The sequence below is a fragment of the Lycium ferocissimum genome, chromosome 8 (assembly GCF_029784015.1).
Source record: "Lycium ferocissimum isolate CSIRO_LF1 chromosome 8, AGI_CSIRO_Lferr_CH_V1, whole genome shotgun sequence".
Taxonomy (NCBI): Eukaryota; Viridiplantae; Streptophyta; class Magnoliopsida; order Solanales; family Solanaceae; genus Lycium; species Lycium ferocissimum.
This window is the reverse complement of record NC_081349.1, coordinates 69,440,649-69,455,597: the sequence shown is the minus strand read 5'-3', so window position 1 is coordinate 69,455,597 and position 14,949 is coordinate 69,440,649.

Sequence of the window (14,949 nt, the reverse complement as noted above, 5' to 3'; positions counted from 1 at the left end):
TTGATTCTTGGGCCGTATTGGCATGTGTGACATTCTTATTCTCTTATGGAATTGTTGATGACTATCTTAATTGATTAAAAAGGGCATATTTGAAGTTGTAACTTAACAAGAGGCTTTATAAGTGGGTTTTGATACTTATTATTGAGATACATAAACTGAATAACTGCCCTTACGTTGATTTCATATGATTTTCAAGACTGATTTCTTCATGTATTATTTTACTTTATTTTCGTATTATTCATTGTCCCGGAGGCACTCACCGAGTACGAAGTACTCGTGCATACCATTGTTGTTTTTTATGGTATGTTAGGTAACGGGAAGAAGCGAGTTCGTGATACTCCGGGTGCTTAGGAAGGACTTGCTTTGTTGCGGATAATTTGGTGAGCCCACACATTCGTTCGTGGGACACCTGTTGATTTACTTATTTGTTACGTTAGTTGCCGGGGACGCGTCTGATCGGACTATTAATCCTTTATCTTAGAAGCTCCCCAAAGTATACATTTGTGGGTAGTTATTGAGTTATTGATTAACTCTTGGGCACGTTGTTATGTTTGACAAGTCTAGATAACTAAAGACTTCCGATTTAATTCTTATATGCGTGATTCGTTTACCTTTATTTTATAAGCTGTTGGAGGCGAATGTTGAACACGGCGGGTTCAAGTATTATTATGGTGTTGCTTAGGTTCTTAGATGTTGTTCATGACGTCGGATGCCGGTCACGTCTAGGGTGGGTTTTGGGGCGTGACATCGGTCCTCTACCTTGGGCCCCAGGTAAGGCTCATTTCATTTTGTTTATGACTGACTATTTTTGAAAATGGGTTGAAGCACAGGCTTTTGAAAGGGTTAGAGAAAAGGAGGTTATTGACTTCATATGGGACCATATTATTTGTCGGTTCAGCATTCCAGCCGAGATAACTTGTGATAATGGTCCTTAGTTCGTTGGTAGTAAAGTTAATAACTTTCTCGAGGGGTTGAACATAAAAAAGATTGTGTCAACTCCGTATCACCTGAGTGCAAACGGACAGGTGGAATCCACGAACGAAACCATAATCCAAAATCTAAGGAAACGACTGGAGACATCGAAACACAAATGGAAGGAAGTGTTGCCGGAGGTGTTATGGGCTTACAGAACAACATCAAAATCAAGCACGGAAGAAACACCATTTTCATTAGCCTACGGGGCCGAGGCTCTAATCCCCGTAGAAGTTGGCGAATCGAGCCTATGGTTCCAATACGCCGCCAACGTTTCAAACGAAGAGGCTATGGCCATAAAGCTTGACCTAATGGATGAACTACGCGAAAATACACTGGTCCGTTTAGCTGCACAAAAATAGCGAATGGAGAGGTACTATAACTAAAGGGCAAACCTTCGACATTTTCAAGTTGGGGACTTGGTACTCCGAAAAATTATCCTGCATATCAAGAATCCGATGATGAAAAATTGGGCCTCAACTGTGAAGGACCATATAAGGTAACCGGAATAACGGGCAACGGGTCGTACCAGCTGGAAACCACAGACGGTCAACGGCTACACAACAACTGGAATGTGGCTCATTTGAAGAAATACTATTGCTGAGGTATGGTCCGTTGACCCTTGTGATCATTTTTAAAATTCCCACCTATCCTTTTTTGTAGAAACACATATCGAGATAGATTCTGAGGTATTAGGAATAGATCTGAAAGCACGTGTTGCACTTTTTTCCTTAGCCTAATTTTGTCTCGAGGTGGGTTTTCCGGCATGGTTTTTAATGAGGCAACAAGTACAACGTGTTACCCTATGAAAACGAAGCTAAGTGTCCGTAATTCCGAGGCCAGTGATTCACCGGGGACTGGATAGTGTCTCCCCGTTCATACTTCACGGACAAACACTAGGGGACTATTATACCCCCACCGTGACCGAAGAAAAGTTCAGCTCACCGAAGTAAAAGAAGAAACAAAGTCATCATCAAAATGGTTTTCAAAATTTGTGTTTCTTGTAAACCCGAACCTTCTGTACTAGGTTTCAATGTAAGGGCCAAACGATCAAAAGAATCGTGTCCGAATAGTATTTGCTACGGCAAAAATAGAAAAGATCAGATGAAATCCTTAAATTGTGTACAAACACTTGTGATATGAAGAAGTAGTATTGTTGAAAAATATGTCTTGGATATATTTTCTTATTAATAACCCCCTACTGTAGTCAAAAATTCGACAAAGGCAACAAGGTCACAGTAAACCAAGCCCAACTCCCCTAACACCCTCGAATGGGGACTGCCGTCATAAGGTTGACAAAAGGGCAAAGACTCAGGTACCCGAACCTAATTCACTACAAACAAACGGTCAGAAGAAGGTCAAATAATTAAAGACCTCAACTTAAATGCCCGAGGTGATTCAGAGACGTCCAAATTTACAAAGCATAAATAAGCCCCGCGGGTGAATCATTCGATAAGTCTTCGGTCAAAAAACAAACCGAACAAAGTAAGGCTCGTAACCGATGAGTTAAGATAGGCTCGATTCAAGTAAAAAGCTTAGAGCCAAGGTCCGATCAATCATTACGAAGCAAACGTTCAAAAGCAAAAATCATAAATTATATTCGACTCAAAGATCGAAGAAAATGATAGCAAAAAGGAAATGTACATTTCATATATGGCATAGCAAACTAAAGCTTTACACTTAGGATTTTTTACATGATCAAAAACAAAAAATAACAAAAAAGGGGCTCATACAGACCCTACTTTACTCAGTATTAGAGGAACCCGAGTTCTCAGAAATGGTCGCTTCGGAATCATCCTCGGAACTATCCTCGAGAGCTTTCTTAGCCTTGTCCTCGATCATCCTTGCATCGAGTATACGAGCAACGATATTCTTCATACCCCATTTAACTTGCTCGAGGGTTACGCTCCGGGACTTCCACCGCTCATGCTCGACCAAGAGTGTAGAACGAGCCTCGGCAGCTACTATGTCATTAAGGGCTTTATCCAGATCGGCCTCAGTTTTCTTTAGCTTCCCTTCCAACTCGGATTTCATGTCAATTAGAGTGATTCGAACCTCATTTACAGATGTAAGCTCAGTTTGGAGACGATCATTGGCTGCAATAGCTTCCTCAAGTAGGCTCTTAAGCTCATCACTAATCCGGGCACGAGTCTTGACCTTTTCTTCAAATATCCTTAGCTTCTCCTTCTCGATGGCTCTCTCGACTTCAAGCTGCTTGGACTTTCTTCTATTTTCTTGACATCAACCTTGACTGTTCACCTCGCAGTTGGGCAATAGTAGCCTCGAACTCACCGAGTTTGGTAGCAAAGTTAGCATTCTCTCGGCCAAGGTTTATGTTATCCTGGTCCAGGAGCCGGTTCTTTTCAACCACATCATCGAGTTCGGCCTTTAGACGGAGGTTATCAGCTTTAGCTGCCTCAAGCTCGGATTAAAGGTTCGGGGGAGCGACTACCCGGTTCAGCTTGTCCTCTTTTTCCTGCAAGAGTAGTTTAAACTTCTCAATTTCCCGGCTCTGAGCGTCCAGCTGACCCTTCAAGTCCTCTACTTCATGTTGGGCTCGAATGAAGCCTTCATTTACAAGCACAACACTCTGAAAAAGTAAAACAAATGAAGTTATAAAATCAATTAGCAAAAATGGAGAATCGCACATCGGTGCGGTAGAAATGCGTAAGAATACTTACCCAGTTGTCAGCATGCATGCCCTCGTTTATAAGACATTGTCATGGGACTCCCTCCATCTTCTCCTTGTCTGAATCTGAAACAAGAGGTGTTAGATAACTTGCAACTCTTACGGGACGTGATAAAAAGCTACAGTCCTCGGGGACGATGACCATGGCCGACCTAGTCTTCCTCGATTTTACACTCGGGGTTGGGAAAATATCAACAAGTTTTGACCTTGCACCTATTTCAGTGGATCGGCTAGCAACCCTCGTGGCTTTTGGAATACAGAGGTGACTAAACCCCGAGGCTTCCGCAGTAGCAAGAGGGGTACAGGCGAGCATATCATCGAGGTTATTCAATCTCAAAGAAGGAGCAGGAGGAGAAGCCGGAGCGGCTCCAACAGTGTCAGTAGTTGGAGGTACCTCGGCCGCAGATGGGCTGGATCGACACCAGATGATGGGCCGGTTGCCGCAGTAACCTCAACCTCTGGGTCGTTTTAGCCCTTTGTGCAGCCTTGATTCCCAAGGTTGGACCGGACCTTCTAGGCCTCTTCACCAAAGGAGCCGCTTCGGGTGAAGCATCACTTGAAATGTCAATAAATTCAATGGACCTTAGCGGAATTGGAGCTTGAAGATACTCAGTTACCGAAGCAAAAGGAACCTCATCCTCCCCATCTGTAGTCGAGGGTGGGATAGTAATTTCTTCCTCAGCAACGACAACGACGGAGGGAACTTCCCCAACTCTGTAAAGTACAATGTCAGGCTCAAGTTCATCCCTCAGGGTTCAAACGTCACTTATCGACCTCTCCTTTTTCTTTTGACCCTTGGTTGATGGTTTTCTTGGCCTCTTTTCGGCTGCGGCAATAAGCCGGGACGATCCTGCCATATCAAAATTTGAACCCGATGTTGCAAGCTCATCCGTTGGTGCAGGTCTTGATTCCACCGACCCTTTGCCCAAACCTAGACATCGAAGAGTTAAAGAAGGAAAAGGCAAAACGAAAGGACGTGATCAAAAATACGCAACCCACCGATCACGAGATAAATCTGCCCACGTCCTTTCTTCATGTAAGTGTTGGCTGATGATTGCCTCAACCCACTCGGGGAAATTCCGAACGACAGTAGGGATCCATGCCTCGGCTGTAGTGTTGAACAAAGTAAAAAAAAAGGCTCGAATACACGCAAAGGAAACACATTTGAGGGACTCACGTTTGTCGTTCCATTTTTCTTGAAAAGGCATGTACTCTGCCGGAATGATATCCGCGGTCCTAACCTAGACGAAACGTTCAAGCCATTCTCGATCTCTATCCTCGTTGAGACAGAAAATGATCGGGTTTCGACCTCGTTTGAAGACCTTTATCATACCCCCACGAAGGATCCTCGGGCAATATAATCGAATAAAGTGTGCCAATGTGAACTCTTTATTGACGTTATTCGTCAATAGACGAAGGCAGGCCACGATCCTAAAATAATAGGCCTAATTTGGGCAAGACACACGTTGTATGTCCGGCACATTTTGAGAATAATCGAATCAATTGGGGGGTTGAGCTTGAGTGTAAATGGGTACGTGTAAACTTACAGAAACCCTTCCTTATAATCGATAAAGGATTCGTGTTACATCTCGTAGTTTGTACCTTAAGATTCGCTAGGTGTTAGTCATTCAACTGTGGACGCGGGGTTATTTTCGAAGATATATGAAATTATATGTGCTTGCCTTATGAGTATGAAGGTTAAGTTCATGAAATAGGTCATGGGAGGATGTTACACCCCAAAAAATTTCGTGTTACCAAGACTGTAGACAGCTTAGTACAAGCTTAAGGGAGAGTAAAGTTATACAAGGATTAGGGATGAATATTATATTATATGAGTATAATAATAACATATATATAACATTTGGAGACTGTATGGTGTAAATCAGTTAATACGTTGCTTGAATATTCGTAATTGTAAGTTAAGGTGGGGCCCACATGCTGGGATTTTATAAAGGTCATAAGAAAAGTTATATGAGTAGTACATGGGAAGTTGAGCAAATCTTAAGAAGGAACCTTAAGCCAAATATGGGAATAAGGCCTTCAAAAGGATGATTTAAGGATACGTTTTCGGATGATCTGAATTAAAAAGGCCAAAACTCCATTATAAGTTTGGAAATTGGAAACACACCAAAAATGAAAGTTGTAGATAATGGAAATATCTTTCCAACCATAGGTAGTGGGACCTCATACAATATTGAGATCAAGATTTATGACCTTTTTACTGAACAAAGGCGCAGGCAGCAAAATAAGCCTGCGCGATCGCGCTGAACAAAATTTAAGTTGGTCCTGGCAGAACCTGGAACCTTATAAAAGGGGATTACCCCTTCATTTTCCTTTCAAACACACCCCAAAGCCTCTCAAAATTTCTGGAGACTTGCCCCAACTCTCACTTATCAAATTTTAACGTGGATTAAGTAGAATTCCCCGAATTTCGGTCTAGACAGCGTATAGTTGCGATTATAATGTCATATTGCAAGGGATTTTGGCTTGAATCCAAGGTGAATATTAAAGATATCACGGTTCTAGTGAGAGTAAGGTATGAATTCTTTCTTATTGGTATTAATTTAAGTTTAATTATGGGGATAAAACTATTAAATGATCGTATACTAATTCTATTGGTGGAAATATTGAATAAACATCGTGTGGGATGTTTTATGGAGTACCTTGGTGTTGGTAATGATGTTGTTGATGTTGGCATTTGTAACAGCCCAGGCCATAGCATGTAGAAATTGTCCGCTTTGGAGCCTTTGCCCCTCACGGTTTTAAAATGCGTCTACAAGAGAGAGATATCTAGGCATTTATAAAGCACTCTTTGTTCTCCTCCCCAACCGATGTGGAATTTGCCTAAACCGATATGAGATTCGCCTAAGGCAAGCCTTACACTCACGCTCCCCCCCCCCTTGGGACTTAGCGTCCGCGCTGAGGTTTGCCCCACCACCAGGTTTTTCCCAACATCGGCTCGGCGCACCGCTCGATATCCCGTAATGTACTCAGGCCACCGTATGTAGAAATTGTCCTTTGGAGCCTTTGCCCTTCACGGTTTTAAAACGCGTCTACAAGGGAGAGGTATCCAAGCACTTATACAACACTCTTCGTTCTCCTCTCCAACCGATGTAGGATTCGCCTAAACCGATGTAAGATTCTCCTAAGGAAAGTCTTACAGTATTGTTGTGTTGTTGTTGGTTATTGGTATTGTGATTTGGGGCTAAGATATAAACAGGGGAGATGCTGGCCGATTTTCGGCAGAATATAAAGTAGTTTAATTTGAAAGCTCAGTGCAAGTATATAACCATAGTAAGTCTAACCATAGTATGAATTCTTTCGAATGTTGATTTACCAGCTTGGAAGGATAAGCATAGGTATTAAGGGACCGAACAGGTATGTTAAGGCTGTTCCTTCTTTTCATTGGCATGATCCCTACTGGTTATTCATCTTTGACTATCCGCACAAAGATGTGCTATTCATAAAGATTATACTTGGGTTACCATAACCCTATTGTAGTGTTTCTCTCTAGTTAAGAGCTAGCATAAGATTAACTGAGATATATAAAATAATGGAATATCAGGAGGTATATTTAGCGTATATGTTGCTTACAGGCAATCATGTTACCTTCGAGTCTTCATTATGTGTTTGTATACGCCTGATCTATGGGCCGCGGAGTTGTTGCCTGACCGACGGGTCACGGAGATGCGCATACCTGACTTACGGATCATGGAGTTGATTGTACCTAGCCTACAGGTCATGGAGTTGATTGTACCTAGCCTACCGGTCATGGAGCTACCTATGCCTGACTCCCGAGTCATGGAGTTATATCTATAGAGTTAGGTTATCTTGCCTCAGACGAAGGGCAACTTAGGTAGGGTACTTTTAGGTGCCTTGAAATATCCAGAGTATAGCCTATTACGTCATTTCAGCTGTTATTTTGCCTTACATACTCGGCACATTATTTGTACTGACGTCCCTTTGTCCGGAGGCGGCGCATTCATGCTTGCGATAGTCGACAAAGCACCCCGACGATCGACAGTCTCTCCTTGAAAGCCCCCGTTCCTAGAGACAAGATCGGATATATGTCTGTGTGTTAGTTGTGTCGGCTTGTATTTGTCTCCGTTGGCTTTTGTTCCCCGCTTGCCCATTGTATATATATTTCCTGTGTGCGCCCCGGTTCGGACGAGTCTCTCCTTGATTTTATATATTGTATTGGTATATTATCGATTTCGTTCTCTTCTTCAGTTTCGGCAGAGAGAGGCTTGTAGACGGTCCCACGCCATTCCTCGAAATTCGTCATCACCGAACACCGAGGGACGTTTGTCCTCATCCACACACCCGAACTAGAGGGAGGCGATTAATTAGGGATACCGTCTCATGTCGAAACCCCTATCCGATGTTTGCACTGCCTTTTCAACTGTGAATCCGTGGTTATAATTGGGCCTCGACGGTATTATGTCCTTGGCCGTTAGTTGAGGAAGTGCTTTAGCTCCAGTTTGGAAGCAGGTGCGGTACTCGGAGAAGAAATCGAGGTACATTCTGGGAAACAGAGTCGGTGTTCATTGACATTTTGATCAGATATCAATTTATAAAGGGTAAATATGAAGATTTAAAGGCCTTGGATGAATATTTGAAGGCAGGGGTGAAGATATGAACTTGAAGGTTTGAGGATTTGAAGATTCGGGTTAAAGATATGAAGGTTTGAAGATTTGAAGGTTTGGTAATTTGAGGATAAGGATATTTGAGATAACGCAGTGAATCAAGCGAAGAAGCGAAGATAAGAAAAGATGAAACTGAAAGGTAAAAAAAGGCTGTAACTCTCTTATATAGACGGATCACCGTGGCGGTTACCGAAGCCAACCAACCGAGAAAGGACACGTGTCCGAAGTATTAATGAGACGTGATTTGAAGCGACGTGACCTAAGGCGGTTACCGAAGTTGGCCATTTGGAACAAGACACGTGGCTGAAGTCAGAAGGACGTGACGTGAGGGGACGTTACAGTTCCCGCTTATTTTTTGAAGATAAGAACGAACTTATTAAGGAAGTCATCGGGAGAGTCTTTTCCACTTCCCGTCACTTCGGTGAAACTCTGGTCCGGGAAGTGCGGGGACTATCTGTATACGGTAAAAATCGGAGCAATTCGTGTCAGATATGAAAGGAGTAAGAGATAGGTCAAAATGGGCACGAACACGATCGACCTTGCTTTAACATCGAGAATGTTTTACCAGACAAGGCAGATCCGACCCTAAGTAAAAGTATCCGATTTTCGGTTCGGACAACCAATTATGGAGCTGCTACGTGTCGCCAAACCGTTCCGGCATTTGCGCTAACAACGATATGGGTGTCCATTTTAGGGTTTTTTAGAAAGGCTTTTTAACATTGTACTAAAGGGCCCATTTAGGATTACCTATAAATAGAGGGTAACCCTTTTCCTTTTTCAGGTTAGCTTCTTCTCATTCCATAGCATTGTAATCACCAAAAATATTATAAAGATCTCCCCAAGTATTTTGGTTCGGATTCGAACAGTTCCCATAAATCGAGCCAGTTATATACATTGATTGGCTCATCTTTTTCCAGTCTATAATCACTATATATATATATATAACGTACAAACTAGGCACTAATATTTACCAAAAGATTAAGTTCATCCACATATCCTATACACCACTTACAAATCTAATTGTTACCCGTAATTCGGGGTAAACAATTTCCTTCCTGAATTGATGTCACTGTATTCCTTTAATCCATCTTAAACACTGAGCTACACCCTTTCTTTGTGTATTGAGGCCCCACCAGTTGTCCAGCTTCTTTTTCAAATTTGTACTCCATCCACATTCAAAGAACAAATGCAGTTGTGTTTCCCCTTTTGTAGCATCACAGAAGCAGCAGTGGTTAGTATACATAGGAATATGCAATCTAGTTAACCTAGCCTTTGTTAGCAACCTCCTTTAAGTGTCCAACCATAATATGAATCTATGTCTAGGTAGAATAATTGAATTCCATATTAAGTCAGCCTCCTTCCACCTTTGTAGACTTCCCCGTAATGAATTGTAACTACTGGATACAGAATAGTTCCCATTTGCAGTTATGCAGTAAGTTTTATTTTGATACAATTTTGTTATGTCAGCTTTGATTGAATGCAGCTTCCTCTAACACTAACTACTATCTGTTGTTGGTATATGAGACCATACATCCTGATCCTCTTTAATATATAAGCCATGCGCCCATCTAATCCATAATAGATCTTCCTTCCTTGCAAGCAACCAAATCAACTTTCCAGTTGAGGCAATATTCTACAGTCTACAACTTTTGATGTTCGCCTCTCCCCATACTTCTTTGGTACACAATTCTGCTACCATAAGTGGAACTTTCCTCTTGTCCTCTGAGTTCCCCCATAGATAGTCTCTGCACCTCCTATCAACCTCCTTTAAGATACTCTGGGGTAGTATAAAAACTGCACCTTAAAAGTTATAGATAGAGAATAGTACTGCATTGATTATCTGTAATCTCCCTGCATAGGAAAGAGTTTTTGAACATGCATTTGATATCCTGTTGGTAATCTTGTCCACCAATTAAAACGTTCAATCCTGGTCCACTTTTTAAATTATAAGGGAAATCCTAGGTATCTAATTGGGAAGGTCCCCAAGGAGAAACCTGTTACTACCAATAGTTTCTGTTGCACAGATGCATCAACTCCTATAACAAATATACTTGATTTTTTCAGATTGGCTATAAGTCCAGTGACTCCACTAAAATGGGTTAAAACCTCCATCACCTTTGTTACTAACCTAAAACCTCCATCACTCCACTAAAATGGGTTAAAACCTCCATCACCCTTGTTACTGACCTAATGTTCCCTTTGCAAAAAATCATTAGGTCATCAGCAACAACTAAATGAGTCAACCTAGTTGTCTTGCACATGGGATGAAATCTAAAATCAGGAAGATCACTCATCAATTTTGGACTTCTAGAGAGGTACTCCATCACTAAGACAAATAGCAAGGGAGCGCGCTATAGGATCTCCCTACCTTAGCCATCTTGTCACGCCCCAAACCCGACATTGGAGCAATAGACATCCGATGGTAAGGAACCACATAGGGAACACCTTATAAAGTAAGTATACAACGAACGATCCCAATTTCATATTCACATTTAAAGCTTAATTAACATTAAGACAATTATAAGTGGAAAGACGAAATGATATAAATAAATAATCATAAGTCAAAATATCCGCTAAGCATGGCAAAACGCCCCAACTAGTCAAATAGTGACTTCAACAACTACCCACAATACTGACATCTATCTATGGAGCTTCTAAGAGGAATAAATAAAGAGTCTAACTTCAGGATGTAGCCTAGAACTGAAAGCAATAAAATCTAAAGATAGATGGACTCCTACAAACAAGCATTTGGGCTCACCAATACGCCTGAAAAGCAGCTAGTCCACCTACTCCGTAAGAACGTCATGAACCTACTCTTCTTCTTTACCTAACATACCATAAACCACAACAACGGTATGCCTAAGTATTAGGTACTCAGTGGATGTCTATGTGAAAATAGTTATAGTAGAATGTACAAGTCATAAGTATAATTGAAAATAGTGGTAAGAAACAATTCAAAACGAATGATAGCTTATCATGAAATCCAATATAAATCAATGATGAAGAAATACTCACTTTTAATCATTACCTAATTTCTCAATACCTTAAATTCTTTGATTAAATTCAAGTTCATCACGTGTCAACTCGTGGGAAACCACAATCATGCCAATAAGGTCCAAAGACCACTTTAGGTTTCCTAAACTACATAGAAACACCATGTTGGAGCTATCAACCCACAATGGCTACCCTTCCTCTTGAATATCTAGGCAAAGACCACACCGGAGCTACCAAACCTTGTTGGCCACTCTTCCTCCTAGGCTAGCCTACTTGGATCCGTAGTGACTACCTTTCCTCTTGAGTAGCTAGGCCAAACACAAACAATAAAAATCATGGCCTATTAGCCGAATCACCATCATAGCATAAAAGCCGAATCATTCATCATGAATTCTATTCATTTCACGACCCTAATTACCGATCAGGCACCTACCTTATTATCACTAGTAGGCGAACCCTTACTCATTAACCCATTAATCATTAGCCAATTTTAACATCTTTAATCCTTTATACTAAGCAATCAATGATCACGTGAATGAATAACATAAATAAAACAAGTCAAAAATTAATCGACAATATGCTGAAGTCTTAACTGTTACACCCCTAAAATCTGAAAGTCATCGTACAAGGACTCTAACTAACAAAGCCTAAAGAATGAAGTATATCTCAAATATAATAATAAAGAATGTCTAGAATCAAAATAAACATCGGAAAGAGAGATCTTCAGGTGGCATGGTATGGATAGAAGCTCACCCCGGATACGATCGAGCAAACTAGCTTCAAGCTAGAGATGTAACTTTGGAGGAAATCTCTCCGGAACACAATACGCACTCAAAAAGTGGTGCAAGACAAGGTAGTATCGATACAAACACTATGTCTTGGTAAGCATCATAGGCCGACTAAGATTAGTTCATGTATCTAAGCATAAAATCAATAGGATAAACAGATAGGTACTTAATACTCCAAGTCACAGAATATCCCATAATAGAGTCATAACCTAAGATGAAGCTTCTAACCCACAAGTCTGTCAAGTTTCAATAGTTTCACCTAATAATCACAAGCCCAAGTTCCGTCCCTAAGTAGAGTCACTAATCCACTATTTAACTCAGTCAATGGTCATATTAATGCCATAATAGACATTCAACAACTGTATCAAAATCAGTATCAAACGAGCATATAATAACGCAGAATAAAACGTAATGATGTGCAATGCAAAATATGATAATGTGCAATGCAATGCACTGGCCAATCACTCGAACGGTACATACATGCTAACTGATGTCATTGCTCAGTAGTCATGACCTGCAGGGGACCCATCATGTCCATGTACCACTCGTTCCGGAACACTCCTCGGACCCGAGCCATAAATCCTCTGCACCGGAAAGAACCTCGATCACGGATCCACATCATGTATCACTCGTTCCGGAACACTCCTCGGACCCGAGTCACTTATTGTCCTCCGCTCAAAATTTACCTCAAACTCCGTTCCGGAAAGAGCCTCGGACCCGGAGCCAATCGATTATACAAGAAACACTGTTACATCCCTCTTAATGAGCAATTATCAAGTAGTATATTATTTTCATCGAGAAGATCATATTAGCTTCTCACCACAATTGTCATTAGTTTGTATCACAAGTTCATCAAGAAGATTCTATTAACTTCTACACAATTTTACATCACAATGTATGTCTCAATGTATTTCAGTTCATTAGTATGTACGGACTATGAACAATCAGCAATATCAATGTCAAACACAAGGCATCATGCCACAAGTCTTCCAAACCATTGCCATCATGCATGAGTGTATGAATGCATAAATGAATGTAAACGTGGTAAATCAATACAAGCAAATAAAGCAACAATGAAGGTACAAGTCACAAAGCCACAAGTCATATCAAGACTTGGATCAACTCAGCCATGAAATGAATCATACAATCATCTCAACCAACATAATAGTCTATGTCCCTCTTTACTTCCACATGTAGCAAGTACGCCTCACAACTAAGTCTTGTATCACCAAGAAGCTCCACTTTTCTATATATTATCATCAACAACAATCATACATCAAGTTTTCATCTACATACTGTCATAAGTTTATATCACAATTCAAGCCTAAACTCATTATCCTTCCTTTCTCTGATAATACATGTCACAATAAGAGAGAACTGAGTACAACACGACAATTTAGGCAATAAGTCTAATCACAATAATAGGGAAACAAGCCACCATCAACAACAATCAACTGAATAGAAATCCATCCCGAATCGCCACAGTATGAATACAACTACACCTCATATTTCAGTACATAAAGTAACGGCGACGAGCCCACAAAATCCGAAGTCATACCAACCTAGCTAATATCCAACCAAAACACCATGTCCGAAGACCTAACCATGCTTTCTCCCGTCAATTCTATACAATACATAAGTTTCGCTAATCAAAGTCTAACTAAAGTAAGCCATAACCTACCTGGAATGCAGAACAGGAGCCACAAACTACTCCACATGAGTCTTCTATTTCCGAAGCGCCTCATAACAGTTAAAGTCTAATAATATTATGCTAAGTAAGCAACAATCCATGTATTCAAACAAAAACGACAATTTGGGGAAGAAGACCCACTTACTTCTACCCTCTTCAATGGATGAAACCATCCTTTAATGGTGAATTTGTCATAACTTCTATCTCTACAATCATTAACCTTCAATTCAAGGGTTTCTAATCAATTTTACCCTTTCCAATAGATTTTAGAACAAAGATTCCATTTTTATTAGAACCCTAAGTCTCAACATGCAATTTCAACCATAAGAAATCAAATTCCTTTCCTAAAAAGTGATAATCTATACTCCTAGGTGATTACTCAACAATAAAATAAACAACCCACTAATTATTTAAGGGTTTACTAATTCTAGGATTTTCAACCACCATTGTTGGACCTCTTAGAATAATCATGGAGCTTGAAGAAGAAGGAAAAAGGAACAATAAAGATGGGAACTTACCCTCCAAGATGTTTCCACCAAAGAATGGGATGAATTTTGCCTCTTTCTCTCTTGAAAACTGACTTTGGGGTATTGGGAATAAGGGTTCGAAGTTGGGGAATTAAAATAGAGGTTTCTGGCCCCGCTGGCTGCTGTGGCGGTCTCCAGACCGCTGCAGCGGTCCCGCTATAGCGGCCTCTTGGTCGCTATAGCGGAGCTGCTGGACAGGTCCCCACTAAAATGGTCATAACTCCCTCATCCGGAGGCCAAACGCGTCGATTCTTTTTCCTATAGCTTCGTAATTTCGATACGGATCTAATGGTTTAGACCTTACTCAAAAAAAGTTTGGATGCTCAATTTGGAGCCATTACTATCCACAAACCTCCGGCGAAAACATCGAATACGAGTGCGACAAAACCCAAACCCATCCGAAACTCTTCGGAACCTTACCAAAACTTGTGGACAAGTTCAAAATCATCATAATAACTCATTGGAACTTTCAAAACATTGACACGGGGTCATCCTAACCCGGCGTTGACCGTGGTCAACTCTAACTCGTCGACTTAACTAGTTTCTCCATCAATGACTCAATTACCCTCGAACCTTGCGGAAACCAACCCAATGACTTTATTAAGTCATAGATCATACTAACGGGACTTGGGAAAAGGGTCAA